Consider the following 18294-nt stretch of genomic DNA (forward strand, 5'->3'; position numbering starts at 1 on the left):
GGGAGATTAGGGTTAGGCAGTGGGGAGGGTTAGGGTAGGGTTAAGGGTTAGGTTAGGGTTACTTACCTAGAGCCGTCGGGATTGTAACCTGATTGGGATGCCGGTGTCAGGATTCTGACCGCCAGGATCCCAAGTGCCGGCATCCCGAGTGCCGGCATCCCATACCCATCCTCTCAAAAACTGCATTACTGAAGCCCTTTTGAACTTTAAGCTTTAAGTTAAATAAAATTACTAGACTAGAGATAGGCCTGATTCTGAGTTACGTTAGAACTTCCTGACTCGTCGTCATGTTTGGCAAGTTGTAGAAAGCCAACATGTTGGATTGCTTCGAGCCCATGAGCCAAACATAGGCAAAATAGGGAATTACCCTAATGTCGTAGATCACAGGTTCTCAAACTCGGTCCTCAGGACCCCAAACAGTGCATGTTTTCCAGGTCTCCTCACAGAATCAAAAGTGAAATAATTAGCTCCACCTGTGGATCTTTTAAAGTGTGTCAGCGAGTAATGATTACACCTGTGCACCTGCTGGGTGACCTGGAAAATACGAACTGTGTGGGGTCCTGAGGACCGAGTTTGAGAAACACTGTCGTAGATGAATGGGCCCCATTACACTAGGTGCAGAAGACATGTCTGAAATTGGCATCCAGACCAGAATGCATATGCAGGACTCAAAATAGTGTGTAACTCTGGCTACATGCCCACGACACACCTGCAAAACAGTTCTCATGGGTAATTTCGCATTTTTGCGTCCAGTTACCACCCAGAAACACCCACTTAACGTCCACGAAGAAATGTCTGAGTTCTGTGAAACTCTGAATCTGTTATGCATTCGCAGAAGCTTTTTTATACAAATGTAAAGTTTATAAACTCCAGTTACATTCATTATATTCATTCTAACACATTTGTGTCGGCAGTGCACATGTATGTGAAAACTCCTATGTGGTGTATGGACCTCATTCAGAGCCGCTCATAAGCGGCCGCTCGTTCGCTCCGAGCGATGTTCGCACATCTGCGCATGCGTATGGGTTGTAATACGCATGCGCGAACCAGTCAGTGTGGTCAAAATTTGTGTGCTCGCAAAATAGCGAATGCCTGCTAATTTGAGTGACAGGATGAGGCGTTTGTGGGTGGTAACAGGGGAAGTTGCTTGAAAACGGGGAGTGGAGATCCGAACGCAGGTGTGCCAAAAGGTCAAAACGGGTGTTTTAAGGGTGTGCATAATTAACAAAGCAGCGTCATTGACAACATCACTTGGTTGTTTTTTAGTCTGAACTGCTCGCATGATTGCGGTAGGAAAATGCAACCACAAGAATAGGGAGCAGTTCATTCGCCTTTCGATGTACTCGATTAATCTAATAAATAGCGGACATGACGTATGATGCGAGCGGCCAGGGGGCGTTTTTTTCAAAATAACGACCGCATGTTTTGTTCGCTCGTTCAGACATAGAGGCATTAACAGACCGCAAAGAGCGAACGGTCAATTTAAATAGCCAGACCCTTTTTCTGAACGAGCGAGCGCAAATAGCGTCCGGCTCTGAATCAGACCCTATGTGTTGATAACTATATGTTGTATCATGTGTACTGCAAATACAAGTTAATGGGATTAAAGGTACATCATTTGCACTGTAGGTAGAAAAACAAACACTTGCAGATCCTATAGAGTTAGCACCAACAAATAAAATTATATCTTTTACAGATAAATTAAGTTTTTAATAAGTAGGCCCCTAAGGCAGTCAAATTCATAAAAAAATTTGAATTCAGTTATTTGGAAGGATGTGTTTCCAACAATGAGAGTTCCCTTGTTAAAATGTGCTAAGGGCTAATTACTAAAATATGCCAAAAGACATTGTGTTTGTAGAATATATACATAAACGCACTTAATATATATATATATATATATATATATATATATATATTGTGATAGGATCACTGGTAAAGGGGTCTGTGGCAGGGACATTGGTCCCAGATTCCTGTCCTATGTGTGTTAAATCCCCAGGAGAAAGTCTGCAGTGTGGCGGGCTTGAGTCTCGGCTTTTTGAAAAGCCGGTTTGGGTCCTGGGAGTTGTGGGTGAAAGGAAGGGCTCCACCCACGGCCACTCCAGGTTTTGGGCCTTTCAGCTTGGTAACAGGCTCATTAGGGCTTCCAGCTGAGAATGGCCAACATATGCTTAGTTTGTTTGTTTAGGGCTGAGTGTCTCACCTGGGTGAGCAGACATGAAGTCTGCTCAGAGACCCTGGGAGACCTAGCTATGAGGACTGTGCTGTGCTTTTGTTGCTGGTGTGGGCATTAGGCCCTGCCAGGTTCATGTAGTAAGGAAAATCACTTGTAAAGTTAGAGCCCAGGCAGGGCTAGGCTTTATGTTTATGTTTTCTTTATGTAATTTCTGACATTGTACAATAAAGACTGGCGCCGACCAGCTTGTACTCGCATCCAGACTGGTGTGCTGCTTCCTGGCTGCTGTGTGTGTAAGAAAGGAGTCCTTCTACCCAGGAGAGGGACCCAAAACCCGACTGAAGGTCACTATATATATAGAGAGAGAGAGAGAGAGAGAGAGAGATTATATGACCTGTGAACCCTGCAACATATAATGCATTTTAAATTGTCCTAGAAACACCTTTTGTCACAATGCAGAGTGCAGACTCTTAAGCTGGGTACACACTGACAGATATATTGGCCGACCAATTGATCGGCCAATATATCTGGATATCTGATGCCCATCGGCCAGTGTGTAACAATGATATGTCTGTGAACCAGTGGCGTCACAAGGGGGGTGCGGGGGATGCGACCCGCACCGGGTGTCACCCTTTAAGGGGGTGACACCAAAGACAGCCGCACCCAATCCACACCCCCTTCCCCGGCACCACCGCACCTCAGCCGAAACGGGCTGACCCTGCACGCCGCCGCCGAGGGGTCACTTCCTGCTTCCTCTCACCGCGGCTGGTGTCCAGCGCCAGACACAGAGCACAGAGAATCTCTCTGTGCCTGTGTGTGGCTCTGGACACTGGCAACAGTGACGTCATCACGCATGCGGCATGCCGGAGGGAGAAGAAGAAGGAGGTGCACGCCCGGACATGGTGAAGAGAGGTAAGTAGTATTGCACAGGGGAGGGGGCACAGCATAAGGGGCGTTACTGAGGGCGTTCTGGGGCCACTGTATAGGGGCACTACTGGGGGTTCTGTATGGGGGCACAGTATAAGGGCACTACTGTCTGGGGCACTGCATAAGGGGAGCTTCTTGGGGTATTGTATAAGGGGCACTACTGGTGGTACTGTATAAGGGCACTACAGGGGGCACTGCATAAGGGGAGCTTCTGGGGGTATTGTAAAAGGGGCACTGCATAAGAGCTCTACTAGGGGTACAGTATAAGGGCACTAAGAGGAGCTCCTGGAGGTATTGTATAAGGAGCACTACTGTGGGCATTGTGTATAAGGGTCAATAATGTGGTCATTGTGTAAAATGGGCACTACTGTGGGTCAGAACATAAATAAGGGACACTACTTTATGGCGTAATGTGATTCAGGGGCACTATGTGTGGTGTAATGCAGGTAAGATTGTGCTACTGTGTGGCGTAACTTGAATTTGGGATAGTATTGTATGACCATGCCCTTTTCTTTCGAGATCACACCCCTTTTTTGTGCCACACGACTTAGGCGCACGCTGTCCTTTTATTGATAAATCGCACAGGATGGGGGGACTTTCCACCACGTCTCTAGGACCACTTTAAGCACTGCTACCCAGAATATTGGGCGTGGCATCATCACGCCTGCCGTGTACGCCTGGCATTCTGGGAGGAGCAGGACTGGTAAAGGGGAAGAGTTCGTGGAGCTGCGCACCCTGGTCCAAAATTATTTTTTTTGGTGGGGGGGGGAGTGTCACCATGCATTACAGCACCGGGTGACACCAACCCTAGTGACGTCTCTGCTGTGAACGACGTTGTTCACAGACATATGACGTCGGCTGGACAGCCAATGAACAGATATATCTGTCCATCAGCAAGTGTGTACAGGCGATCAGCCAATCGCCCATACACATGCAGCGGCAGCCACGGGGCGGGGGGCGCAGCTCGACCCTTGGCCAGCGGGACTCGCGGCTGCCTGGAAGATGATTGTCGTTCAGTGTATATGAACGACCATCATCTACAGATATATCTGCAGATCACTCGATCTGTAGATATATATTTGCAGTGTGTACCCACCTTTTGGCTGGGTACACACTGGCAGATATATTGGCCGATCAATTGAAAACCAATATATCGTGTGTGCGTCGGCCAGTGTGTACCAGCAATACGTCTGCGCTGCACAGCCCATACCCAATATATCTGCAGATATATTGGGGCATCGTGCTGTGTGTACGGCAGTCAGCCGACCGCCCGTACACTTGCAGCGAAGGCCGCAGGGAGGAGGGCGCAACACACTCCCCGGCCAGCGTGATCCATGGCCAGAAGACAGATGATGTTTGTTCAGTGTGTATGAACAACCATCATCTGCAGATCACTCGATCTACAGATATATCTGTAAGCTGTGTACCCAGCTTTAGGTTTATCCTTGACATTTTTATTGATGTGACCTTTCGTGTTGGTCTATGGATTCTGCTGATAATAAACTCACTATGTTAATTTCTGATGACTGAGCAAACTAGAGATCAAATGAATACATGTAGTGAACTGCATTCTATGTATCACCCCATGCAGTGATTGTGTTGTGTCAGCTGTAATTGTAGAACACATATATTTGAACATTCATAGAGGTAAATTTACTATGAACAAGAAAACTCGCACGAGTTTACAAACCACGACCAAAGACAACATCGGCCATACTCGCAGGTACTTTCCATAGGAAACAATAAATACATCATGCAAATTACCAAGAATCGAGTTTTGAAACTCGCATGGGAAATTACCAAACGCTCACCAAAATAGACTTTTCAAATAGTGTTTGATCCTGAACGCATTGACCGATGCCGAGGTCATACAGATGCTCCGGCTGAACCTTAACAACATATTCCATCTGTAACAACATATTGAACCGTAACAACATATCCCATCTGTATGACCAAGTCAAGCTGAACCTAAACCCTGAAACAGCACGTTCCCACTCTGTCCAGGCCTGCATAAACTTGTGGCTGTGTTGCGCTTTCCAGCTACTGGTAATTTTCGGTCTGTGACTGGTAGAGTTCTCTGCATATCCCAGTCAACACTCTCATGGTACCTAACTCAGGTAATGGTGGCATTTCAGCCATTAATAAATACCTGCATCGGCTTCCCTAGCCAGGAGTCACAGTGGCATGCAGTCAGGGTAGCTTTTTATAGCATTGCGGGCATGCCTAATGTCCTGGGTGCTATTGACTGCACTCGTGACAAATACGGCCCAGATGGCATTCTTGCAGTGGGTCGATGTGCTGGCAGTCTTTCATCCAAACAGCATGTGGTGGGACTTCATGACCTCCTGCACAGATAATTTTACATTGCGCCCGGTCTTGGTCTTGCCCCTCTGCCTGGGTGCCTCATCACTGCTGCCTGTACTGCTCAATAGGGCCTCTTGAGCAGCAACCTCCTATACCCTGAACATATTCCTGTCCCTTTCCCTATACAAACACAAAACACACACAGGGCGGGATGTACTAACATAGTGCGGTACTTACCGCCAGACACCGCATCCCTACTGATCGCATATGGCCATATGCACTAACATATGCGATTAGTACAGCAAAGGACAGCTCTTCCGATAAGAGCTGTCCTTTGTGATCAGCGCCACCCTGTGGACTTCCGGGTTTATGACACGAGAGTCCATCTACGAATGTGCAGAGTGACGCGGCTGCGGGGCATGCTGGGAGGGATCCGATCGGATCCCTCATACCAGCGCGATGCGGTAGAAGCCCATAGACTTCTATAGGGTTATGCCAGCAAAAGATGGCGTTACCCTCCGTATCGGAACCCCGGCTGCCACACAATAGTGCATATGGAAAATGCGGTAAAACCCCGGTAGTGCATCTCGCCCACACACACACACAAAAAAAAAGACAAACTAACACAAACCTTCTCTCCTACCCACACACACACACACACAGAAAGACCAAAAAATTAGACAAACAATAAGTAAGCACAAAAAAACTTTCACACACCAAGTAGCAATCAATTCTACTAGCTAAAAACTGTCAATACCACTAAACACACTTCTCCCTGTCCCTCTGCAAACTCCAACCAACAAAACCCTCAAAGGTTGGGCTGTTTGTGGAATTTGTATATGCTTCGACAGTGTGTACATGACGTGACTGCTTCAACCAATCAGAACATGTTTCTAGGGTGATGGATCTCAAGCGCTGTTTTAAAAACATCCATTCTCTCACGTGTTTTGCCAAAAACTTGCACGACAAAACGCATTTGCTTTTAGTGTTCACTCTATGTCCGGCGGGAGGCAGGGTGCCGGACCTAGAGCAAGGGCACTTCTGCACGCGCGTGTGTGAAAAGGGGCGTGATCAATGAAAAGGGGGCGTGTCTTTATGACGCATCCCCTTTTCGTCACTCTTGGGGGCATGCGGACATGCCGGGCAGCCCCGAAGCGCCGTAGACACTGTGAATGGATGCCAGGCACATGCGCCCGGCATTCATTCACCAGCGGTGACAGCTGCTCTGCTGTTTTCCCCACCCGCGGGACACTGCAGCCCATGGGTGGAGGACAGAACCCGCAGGCTGTTTCAGCGAGGGGTCGCCATGCTGGAGGGCAGGGTGCTTTCTGCCCTTCAGAAATAGGGCAGGGCGTGGCGCTCCGCTGAAACAGCCTAGCGGGAATGCTATCTTTCACCATCGAAAAACATGATTTTGCAAAACTCAGGGCCTGATTCAGACCCGCTCGCGAGAGCTGAGCACTCGCAAGTGGGTCGATGTTGCCCAAGTGCGCATGCGGACGACGGAGGCGGCTCCGTCGTGCGCATGCGCGAGACCCGAATAACGATGGCCAAGCAGTCGTTATGGGTCTCGCACCAAAGGGGGTGTGCTGTCGATGGTGATTGACAGCACGCCCCCTTTGGTGGGCGTGCCGGGGGCGGCCCCACTGACATCACTAGTGATGTCAGTGGGAGTGCTTTTGGCTCTGATAGAGCCAAAAGCACTCCAGGGCTTGCGGCAGCGAGACCCTACCGCAAGGGTCTCATTGCAAGCCCGATGGTCGCGATGGTCTTGACCATCGCGACCATCATTTTGGCCGCTCGCTATAGCTGTGGGTGGTCACCCACAGCTATGCGAGCGGCCAGGAGGCCGCTTAAAAAAGTAAGAGGGCCGGCCCTGATTCAGAGCGAGCGCTCTGCCAGAGCGTCCGGCTCTGAATCAGGGCCTCAGTTCTTTGTAAGTTTGAGAGTTTGCTCTGGAAAAGCTCATGCGTGTTTATGGGAACCTATTTGGTTTACTCTCCCTCAAACTCGATTCTTAGTAGATTTACCCCATAGTCTCCCCTATATCCAGCTATAATACTAAAGACATGTATTTGTAAGATGTCAATGAACTTACAAGGTGTCTGAACTAGTATTATGCTTTGTAGAATATGTTTACCACAATAATCAGGAAAGCTACATTAACTGTCAAGCAGTGGTTGTGTAGGATCACAAGTGTTAAACTGGGTACACAATAGGTCAATGGGTTGGCCGTTCGTCCCGCCGACCTATCTGACGATTAGTAAGTATATACACACTTACCAATCATCTGCCCAATGTCCTGGGCTTGACAGCTCAACTAGGCAGGCATTTAAATTGCTCGACCAGTGGAGCACCGCCGGGTCCCAGTAGCATGTTTACGGGCGTTCGGCGGGTCACCCGTACACACCAGCAGATCGGATATGTCTATGAACAATGTCGTTTACAGACATATCTGCTGTACACACTCGGTGAAGCACTATAGATATATCGCTTGTTCAATGGAATGGGCGATACATCTATCAGTGTTTACCCAGCTTTAAATAGATAACAAAAAGCTTTGCATGTATGTCAGGCTTGCCTACCCTCCCGATTTGGTTGGGAGCCTCCCGAATATCGGGTGCCGCTCCCGACCGCCCGGAAAGGCAGGCAAGCCTCTCGGCTGCAGCCTGCCCCCCGCACAACTACTAGAAACCCCCGCAGCGGGGATGCCCGATGGCGCGATTCGCGCTGAATCGCGTCATCGTGGCTCCGCCCCCCGCTTTAATGCCCCCAAAACGCCGTCATAGCCGGCCACGCCTCCCCCTCTATGCAGGCATTCAGCTCCCTCCCAGAAGGAGGGAGCTGAATGTCGGCAAGTATGATGTATGTATGCTTTGGTATTGATCAGTCATCCTTTGTATAAGTGAGTACTAATAGAACAGCAGAGGACTATAAACAATGTAGCACTGAAACCAGGACAGAATCTAACTATAAGCACAGTAGCTGTGTGTACCTAGTGGTGATAGAGGCTGACAAGAGGCTCTTTACCTGCCCAGAGAGTAAATCACACTTCTTTTTAATAATAAGACAGATGGATTGATGGAATTATAAGAAAAGGAGGGTATAGTGTTATTATTTTGTGATCTGTGATATATATGGAGCAGGGCTCAGGGCAGATCTATCAAAGGGTGAAAAAACAACTTTTGCTGGCAAACGCCATCAATGCCAACCTCTAGTTTTTAAATCTGCCCTTTGCATCTCCCATATGATCAGAACCGGAATTCTTTGGAAAAACACCATTATCATTTAGTACAAGGCCTGTAAGCGTGCCTTATTCTAATGAAGTGAATTCTGCACCCCATGTGTATTGGGTTAAGTGTTATATATCTAGTACTGTATAAAAAAAAAAGTATACTAATCATCATAGTATATGAAGCTTCCTGAGTAGCTGGTAGGTTTCTGCATTGGGTTCATAGGTCATCAGCGTTTAGCAGTACTTAGAAATAAATGTAAAAGTTTATATCAAACTGATTTTCTTTATTTACAATATTTAAAATGCTGATTTACAGTAGATGAAACTTTAGTAAATAAATAGAACTAATGTCTCCAGGTTGTTTTGTTGAGTTTTTACAATATGAAACAATTGCATTGTGATCGTGCCAAGTAAAGGCCATTTAGTGTTTTTGTAGGACATGATGGTAACTAAGCATATTGTGCCAGCAGCAACCTTTAACATGTCAGGTGCAGACCATTCCTTTCAAATGATAAATGAACAAGTGCCAACTGAGGAGCTTGGCACCAAATGAATTTTCACTCAGTACTTTTATCCCTAATTGTGCAGTACTGAGGAAATGTCTCTTTATATAACATCATGATGATACTCTATGGAGAGAAGGCTCTGCCACCTTTATGAAAATTACAGTACTCTCTATGACACAATTTCTCTATTATGTTCTAGATACTGTATTATGTTGCCTTATGATGAAAAGTCTCTCACAATGCATCTGATGACAGATCTCAACGAATTCCTCACAATTGCAAAAGAAAGGAAAAAATGATTTTGTTTTTCTTTCTTTGTGTTTGTTAAATAACATCAATACAGTCTTTACCAATCAGATTTGCTATCTCTGTTGGATACTGCCACAGCTTAGTACATTAAAGACTGTACACACCTACAATGACCTGAGCATCCCAGATTAGTTTCAGCATAACTACAAAAATGAGCAATTAACAAAGTAAAGAATAACAATTATTGTACATACTGTACTGTGCATATTTAGCAATATACAGTTTAATGACTTAAAAAGTATGTACGAGATAAATCTCATATAAATACAAGAAACACATGAGAGGAAATGTTTGGACTGGTACTTTATGGCATACATTTGAGTTGAGAGTATATTTACTAATATTTGCAACATTCTCACTCAAACTGGATTTCCATATTTCCACATACTGCAGCGATATTATTATTTGTTGCTCCTAGTTTATCAATACATTGTTATGCGGAGGTTCTCTCATCCTCACCATACACGCAGGTGAGGATTTTAGGCAATATGCACAGCCAGTGGCCGCACATTCCTAGTGGGACGTGACCCGGAGGGTTTAAAATGGTCGTTCAGACAAATTGGTTAAATCCGTTTTTCTTTTAAATAACTACTAATCCAGAACATCTTATCAGTGGAAAATGGGATCAGACAGTGACTTTTGGAGTATGTGTTTAGTTATCATTATTTGTGTTACAGCAATCTGCATGTTCAGTCCAAACACAAACATTCAAAGTGTATCTGTGTTATTTGGTCAAGATGAGATATGACATCTTGGATCAGTTGATCTATGTATGCCATTAGCAAAAGACAGGAGAAGCGAAATAAAACTAAAAACATGGTGTTAGAAAAATAAAAACAGAATGTGGTACACAAAATCAAACAGCAATGTCATATAACAGAAAACTTACTACATCGGCCTGCCAAAATGAATGCTATTTCAAGTGGTATAAGACAGATCCAGTTACATTGTCGACAGACACCATGTCGACATCCTCAGAATGTCAACATGTTCACAATGTCGATATCTGAAATGGCATTATGTTAAATGGCGAAATTCTCAGAATACCAATGGGCAGAATTTAGCGGTGCCGGGAGGGTTAGAACAATACTCGGTACACACTTAGCGATGTGTACTGCTATGATATGTCAGCCCGATATATCGTTCGTGCGTACGTACATATATACAGTGCATCGGGAAAGTATTCACAACACTTCACTTTTTCCACATTTTGTTATGTTACAGCCTTATTCCAAAATGGAATAAATTAATTTCTGTCCTCAAAACACACAATATTGTCTACACACAATACCCTATAATAACAACGTGTAAAAAAATTCTTTAGATTTTTTTTTTTATTATTAAATTTACAAAAATCGCAAAAAAACTTTTTACACATTGTCATTATGGGGTATTGTGTGTAGAATTTTGAGGACAAAAATGAATTCATTCCATATAGGAATAAGGCTATAACATAACAAAATGTGGAAAAAAGTGAAGCGTTGTGAATACTTTCCTGATGCATTGTATATGTATATATATATGGAATTTTGAGGACAAAAACAAATTTATTACATTTTTGGAATAAGGCTGTAACAAGATAAGCGTTGTGAATACTTTCTGGATGCACTGTACACACACACACACACACACATATATATATATATATACAGTCAGGTCCATAAATATTGGGACATTGACAGAATTTTCAGATTTTGGCCTCTATTCACCACCACAATGGCTTTGAAATGAAACAAACAAGATGTGCTTTAACTGCAGACTTTCAGATTTAATTTGAGGGTAACTACATCCAAATCAGGTGAACAGTGTAGGAATTACAACGGTTTCTATATGTGCCTCCCACTTTTTAAGGGGCCAAAAGTAATGGGACAAACTAAACAATCCTAAATCAAATTTTCACTTTTTAATCCTTTGTTGCAAATCCTTTGCAGGCAATTACAGCCTGAAGTCTGGAACGCATAGACATCACCAGACGCTGGGTTTCATCCCTGGTGATGCTCTGCCAGGCCTCTACTGCAAATGTCTTCAGTTCCTGCTTGTTCTTGGGGCATTTTCCCTTCAGTTTTGTCTTCATCAAGTGAAATGCATGCTCAATCGGATTCAGGTCAGGGGATTGACTTGGCCATTGCATAACATTCCACTTTTTAGCCTTAAAAAACTCTTTGATTGCTTTTGCAGTATGCTTCGGGTCATTGTCCATCTGCACTGTGAAGCGCCGTCCAATGAGTTCTGAAGCATTTGACTGAATATGAGCATATAATATTGCCCGAAACACTTCAGAATTCATTCTGCTGCTTTTGTCAGCAGTCACATCATCAATAAATACAAGGGAACCAGTTCCATTGGCAGCCATACATGCCCACGCCATGACACTACCACCACCATGCTTCACTGATGAGGTGGTATGTTTTGAATCATGAGCAGTTCCTTTCCTTCTCTTCTCTTCCCATGACTCTGGTACAAGTTGATCTTTGTCTCATCTGTCCATAGGATGTTGTTCCAGAACTGTAATGGCTTTTTTAGATGTTGTTTGGCAAACTCTAATCTGGTCTTCCTGTTTTTGTGGCTCACCAATGGTTTGCATCTTGTGGTGAACCCTCTATATTCACTCTTGTGAAGTCTTCCCTTGATTGTTGACTTTGACACATATACACCTATCTCCTGGAGAGTGTTCTTGATTTGGCCAACTGTTGTGAAGGGGTTTTTCTTCACCAGGAAAATAATTCTTTTGTCATCCACCACAGTTGTTTTCCATGGTCTTCCGAGTCTTTTGGTGTTGCTGAGCTCTCCGATGCGTTCTTTCTTTTTAAGAATGTTCCAAACAGTTGATTTGGCCACACCTAATGTTATTGCTATCTCTCTGATGGGTTTGTTTTGATTTTTCAGCCTAATGATGGCTTGCTTCACTGATAGTGACAGCTCTTTGGATCTCATATTGAGAGTTGACAGCAACTGATTCCAAATGCAAATGTCACACCTAGAATCAACTCCAGACCTTTTACCTGCTTAATTGATAATGAAATAACGAGGGAATAGCCCGCACATGTCCATGAAATAGCTTTTGAGTTGATAGTCCCATTACTTTTGGCCCCTTAAAAAGTGGGAGGCACATATTGAAACTGTTGTAATTCCTACACCGTTCACCCGATTTGGATGTAATTACCCTCAAATTAAATCTGAAAGTCTTCAGTTAAAGCACATCTTGTTTGTTTCATTTCAAAACCATTGTGGTGGTGAATAGAGGCCAAAATCTGAAAATTCTGTCAATGTCCCAATATTTATGGACCTGACTGTATATATGGTCCTCAAAGGTGCCACTCCCAATATCAATCATGCAGCGTGCAGGTGCCCTCCAATATAAGTCAGCAACAACTGACCCAAAATCTACCATACACGCAGGCGGCACTCTGTCTCCAATGAACTGACACAGGTAATAGTGAATAAATCACCGACGTTTTGGAGCGTTTAATATAGTACCTTGATGAAGGGGCTATATTAAACGCTCCGAAACGTCGGTGATTTATTCACTATTACCTGTGTTGGTTCATTGGAGACAGAGTGCCGCCTGCGTGTATGGTATGTATATATATATATATATATATATGACAAAGTTAATTATAGTATGGGCGCCAACAGAAGTCTAAATGGCCCAGCTTGATTGTAGTTACAGCGAATAACACAATCTCTGATCAACTTGGTCACACTTCCTACCACCTTCTGTGGGCGGCAGAAGACCATTAGGTGAAGCAGCAAAATTAACCTATTGTGAGAGAGAGCGAGCACCCAATAGTGTAGTAGTTTAAAAATTGCTTTAGTACACTCAGCATTAGATATGAGTACCGGATTCACGCTATTGAAAAGCGTATCAGCAGAGGTCTTTATTTCTCCGTATGGAAAGTGTCCCAGGGTGGAAACTCAATAGCCTCTGCTCCACTTTGTGTCAGCATGTAACCTCAGATTGATTATGTTGATTATGTGGAGTAGTGTAAATAAAGAGTAGCAAACATTGTCTTTAAAAGGAGAACTGCAGGTCCCAGCAAGCCTCCCCCGCATGCTGGTACTTGGAGAACCACAAGTACCAGCATGCACGGCATTAATTATCTTATCCTCCTCTCCTGAAAGAGACCATTCCAGGGAAGTGACTACTGGGTGTAGAATCACAGACTTTGTGACCAGATCACTGCGGATAAGCTAAGAACCTTTTGTTTTTATGTACGTTGTTTCCAGTTTGTCTATGTGCAAAAAAAAAAAAAATATTTGTATTTTACAAAATATACTGCACCATGGAAACTTTTTACACTTTATGAGGTTACATGCTGACGCAAAGTGGAGCAGAGGCTATAGAGTTTCCACCTTGGGACACTTTCCATATGGAGAAATAAAGACCTCTGCTGATACGCTTTTCAATAGCGTGAATCCGGTATGCATATCTAATATAGAGTGTGCTAAAGCAATTTTTAAACTACTACACTACTGGGCGCTCACTCTCTCTCACACTCATTATATATTATACACAAATACAGTGTAAGATCATATATAACAAAAATTGAACTGTATACATTTACACAAGCAAACAGTGGCCTCAAGACCATCGGCTGTCGACTGATCCAATTCATTTTTCTTCTGCTAAACTCGATCGGGAGGTCCTCTCCTGCCGTAGTCTGTACTGTCACACTAGTACATGCACATTTCTCAATCCAGGACTCTCACTCTACACCTCCAAACAAAACAGCAATATTGCCTCAAGTCCTCCTTTGTCCTATGTATTCTCCTTTCTATCCTTTAGCTTTATCTCCTGCTCTTTCCCTACTTTATCTTTCTCTCTCTATCCAACTCACCCTCATTTTCCCAATAAACTGCTCTGTTCTGACTGTACCCCCCTCCTGCTCCCCTCCCTTTACCGCTGCTGCTCTCTCCTCTCGTCACACGCACTCCCACCCCCACCAGCCCCCCCACCCCCACCCCGCTGCTGTCTCTGCTCGCACAGATTTCTTCTTTCCTGTACTTTTAAATGAAGTGACAAAGCTGATTAGGCCAATCACAGCAGCTGTAGTTTCAGCCCCGACCAATGACAAGTTCAAAATGCGAAACAGATCTCATTGGCCGCTGCTAGTCTGCCAGCTTCTAATGATTGGTCCTGTGTCCATGACAGACTTACTGTGGCAGCTGTTAATGAGCTAAGCAGTTGCAGTTAGTACCTGTGCAGGGGCGTGTGCGGCTGAAGCCACCCCTGTATGCTGCTGCAGCTGCTTTGGCATTGATGAGGAGTCCAGGCAGCCTGTCATGCCCACCCACCCCACTCCTGCGGTCCACCCCTACTCCTCCTTCAGCCTGCTTCACTCCTCCTCAGGCTGCCCCCACTTCTTGTCTGGTCAACCCCCAATCAAATGGCCGCTGGAAAATGCATGTGACGGAACTGCACAGTGCAGTGCTCCATGTGCATACGACAAAGCAGGCAGAGAGAGCCTGAGAGAGGGGGGCCCTGGTACAAGTGCTACCCACACCCCCCTTAATCTATCTCTTGTCACATGACTGCTTTGACCTAGACCAGGTAAGTAATCACTGGGCCACATCTGTGTAGACATGATTCATTTCCAAATGGTCAATGTCAACATGCTAAGCATGTCAACAGGGTGCATGCCAACATTTCAACCATGTCGATAAAATAACTGTCGATCTAACATACCCCACACGTGAAGGACTATAATCTTCACTGGGAGAGGGACCAATACAAATTATTAATCATCTCTGTATGATGGCACTAAACAAAAGATAATAATTGTCATACTTAAGAGACCCAAACAATTCCAATAGCAAACAGTGGTGTCATTTTGCACAAAATTTAATAGGCCATTTTTTGCTAAGTTGGTGAAACAATTTTCAAGTTCAGCTTCTGCTCCACCATTACGCAGCCCATGCCAGTATGCCACTCTGTTATTATTTTAGTCTAAAACAGAGTTGAAAACTGTGATACCACACACAGAACTAAGGGCCTGATTCAGACACGCTCGCGAGCGTATTGTGCTCGCAAGCGGGTCGATGGTGGGTCAATGTGCACGCGCGGCGTGTGCAATGCGCGTGCGCAAGCCCCGTAGCGAGTGAGAAATCACTCGCTCCAGGGGCTCGCAACAAAACGGGGAGGCCGTCGATGTTGATCGACAGCTCGCCCCGTTTTGTAGGCGGGGAGGGGGGGTTGGCTGTACAAACGGAGATGTACCCAAAGGAACACCTGCCGTTTGTGAGCGTCCCTACTGATATCACTCGTGCTGTTAATAGTGGACTTCCTGCTGTATTAGAGCAGGAAGTCCACTTGGCATTGTGAGTGCTGAGACCCTACCACAAGGGTCTCCTTGCAATGCCGATGGTCGTGACAATCGCGACCATCGCCAGGCCGGTCGCACTGTGAGAGCGGCCTAGAGGCCAGAATTTTAAAAAAAAGGGACGCCCTGATTCAGAGCGAGCGCACGCAAATAGCGTGCGCCTCTGAATCTGGCCCTAAATGTTAAATTCTGCCAGAGAAGCAATTTTCCATGCCAAGTGAGGCAAATATTCTGCAGAGCAGTTTTGAACATTTCAATTGTCTCTAAATATTGGTACTAGGTAAAATACAGCCCCACATCAAAAAGTGAGCCATAACTCAGCAGAATCACAGTGAATCACTAATAAAAGAATACAAAAATGTACTGGCACTAAAGTAACTAAACGATGCAAAAATTAGTCAAATCGTGGCCTCCAAGGAGAGATCAGATTAATAAAATACTTAGTGACTAAAGCCATTTTATAAAAATATATATATTAAATTGAATAAGAATGACTGCATACTTGTATGGTGCATTTACAACTGATGTTTATGAATTTGATTGACAATCCCCCATTTTTACACAGAGATGTCCATAGGTTATTGACAATGACTTTAAATGGTAAAAGTCACAGGGGTGACTGTGTACAGGACACATACTGGATATCATGGTTAGAAAGCAGAACACAAAAAATCTCAGATAAAAAAAAATCTAAGACTTTACACCAGTGAATATATAGATTGTGCATTTAGGAAACTAATCTTAAACTAGTTTGTGATATGGTTGTAAAGAAAACCCCATGTATTATATTTAGCATGAATGGAGCAAGTCAAGTTGTAAAGTCCTTACCTGTTGCAGGTCTCAGATGAAGTGGATGGTATAAGTGCTTATCACAGAAGTCTTGTGTGAGGTGCTGTATGTTCTATTCTGAAGGGAGCCAGCCCAGTATTCCTCTACAACTAACCAGTGCTAGAGTTGTGGACCAACAGGTTCTATATAAATGACACTCCCTGGAGATCTGTGACAGGAGGTGCTGCCTTTGGTGCTTACAGCAGTGTGCACAGGCAAGTGTGTCACTAGTGGAACCAACACCTACAGGCTGCACGATTACTGTAATCTCTAATACTTGCCTAGCAGGGGTTCTTTGCCAGGCAAACTCAAAGTACAGGGGAGGGGATAGAAGCTCCCAGGAGACAGGGGCTATATACTTCATTGGAACTTATATTAACTAGGTTTATTAATGTGCATTACATTTTGTATTTGATACCATTCTGTTAAATTGTAAGGGAATACATTTTACTTTTTAAAATATTGTTTAACTTATTGATGATAACAAGTTGTCCTTTGATAAAGGTACGGTACACATATATAATAAAATCCTAAAGATGGTGACAATCTGTACCAATACTTGGTGATACCTTGTGCCCTGCAATTACTGTCTTAAAAATCTTAAAGATAAATATGCCCATGGCTTATGGTATGAATGACCAGTGCTTCATTTACCACAAATGTTATGCATACAATTATGTTCTATGCAGCAGCTTAGCTTAGAGTAACAGGAATAGGCACGTAATCTAAGAAAATGTTCATTGAAGATGCCTTAATTACCAAAAACTTAATCAAGGTATAAAAATGACTGAACTGGGACAAGTTGATTCCTGGTAACTCTTTTTAAACTTTCTTCAAAGTGCAAAGGTATATTGTGTCAGACCCAGGGCTTCCATCTCTAATCCAAAAGCATATGATTCATGCAGAAGGTTCTCTAGCTGATAATGACTTTTCCATGTTCATATGCTACTGAAACTCACTACTCTCTTTTTATGATGATTGTAGAACATTATATACTAATTTGAAACATTCCGTGCTGTACATTTTTATAAGATCATGGATTTCATACAGCTGTATGCTCAACTGATCATTTGCTGCAATTCCATGCCAGTAGTTCACAATTTGTGAGTGAGTGTAACAAAATAGACTAAACTTAAGATATACCTATGCTATGCCCATTTTAGGAAGACTATGCTATATCCTGGAAGTCCATGCCCTTTTGAAAAGTAAAATAGGGTGATGCACAAATATTTGGACTGTTGGTAAGTGTGTGGTAGGTTGCTTCTTATTGAGCGTGCAGTTGTCAGATACTGGATTGTATCGTGCTCTGTAAAATACATTAGAGCTTATTTACTAATACTGTATTTAGGGGAAAAATTAGCACTATACTATAGCACCTATTCAAACTTGTTTCAATTGTCTAACTTCCAATAGACAAAAACTAGGGGTAAATTTACTAAGATTCGTGTTTGGTCGAGATTGCAATCTCGGGTGAGTTTAAGCATTTTTTTCAACTCGCATGCCTAAGGGCCTCGGCCACTGGAGGGTGCCGCTGAATCCACAAAAAATCTAAATAAATTAAATTGTCTCTTTCAGTCCTGGCCATGACTACTGATGATCAAGGCTGTTGCAGGAACTTCTCCAGCCCCCGGTACTGCACTTTCACTTGTTAGTGTGGTAGAGTCAGCAGCAGTGGTGGCCACCCCTTCCCTC

Source organism: Taudactylus pleione, unplaced genomic scaffold (assembly GCF_031769625.1).
Source record: "Taudactylus pleione unplaced genomic scaffold, aTauple2 ptg000290l, whole genome shotgun sequence".
Taxonomy (NCBI): domain Eukaryota; kingdom Metazoa; phylum Chordata; class Amphibia; order Anura; family Myobatrachidae; genus Taudactylus; species Taudactylus pleione.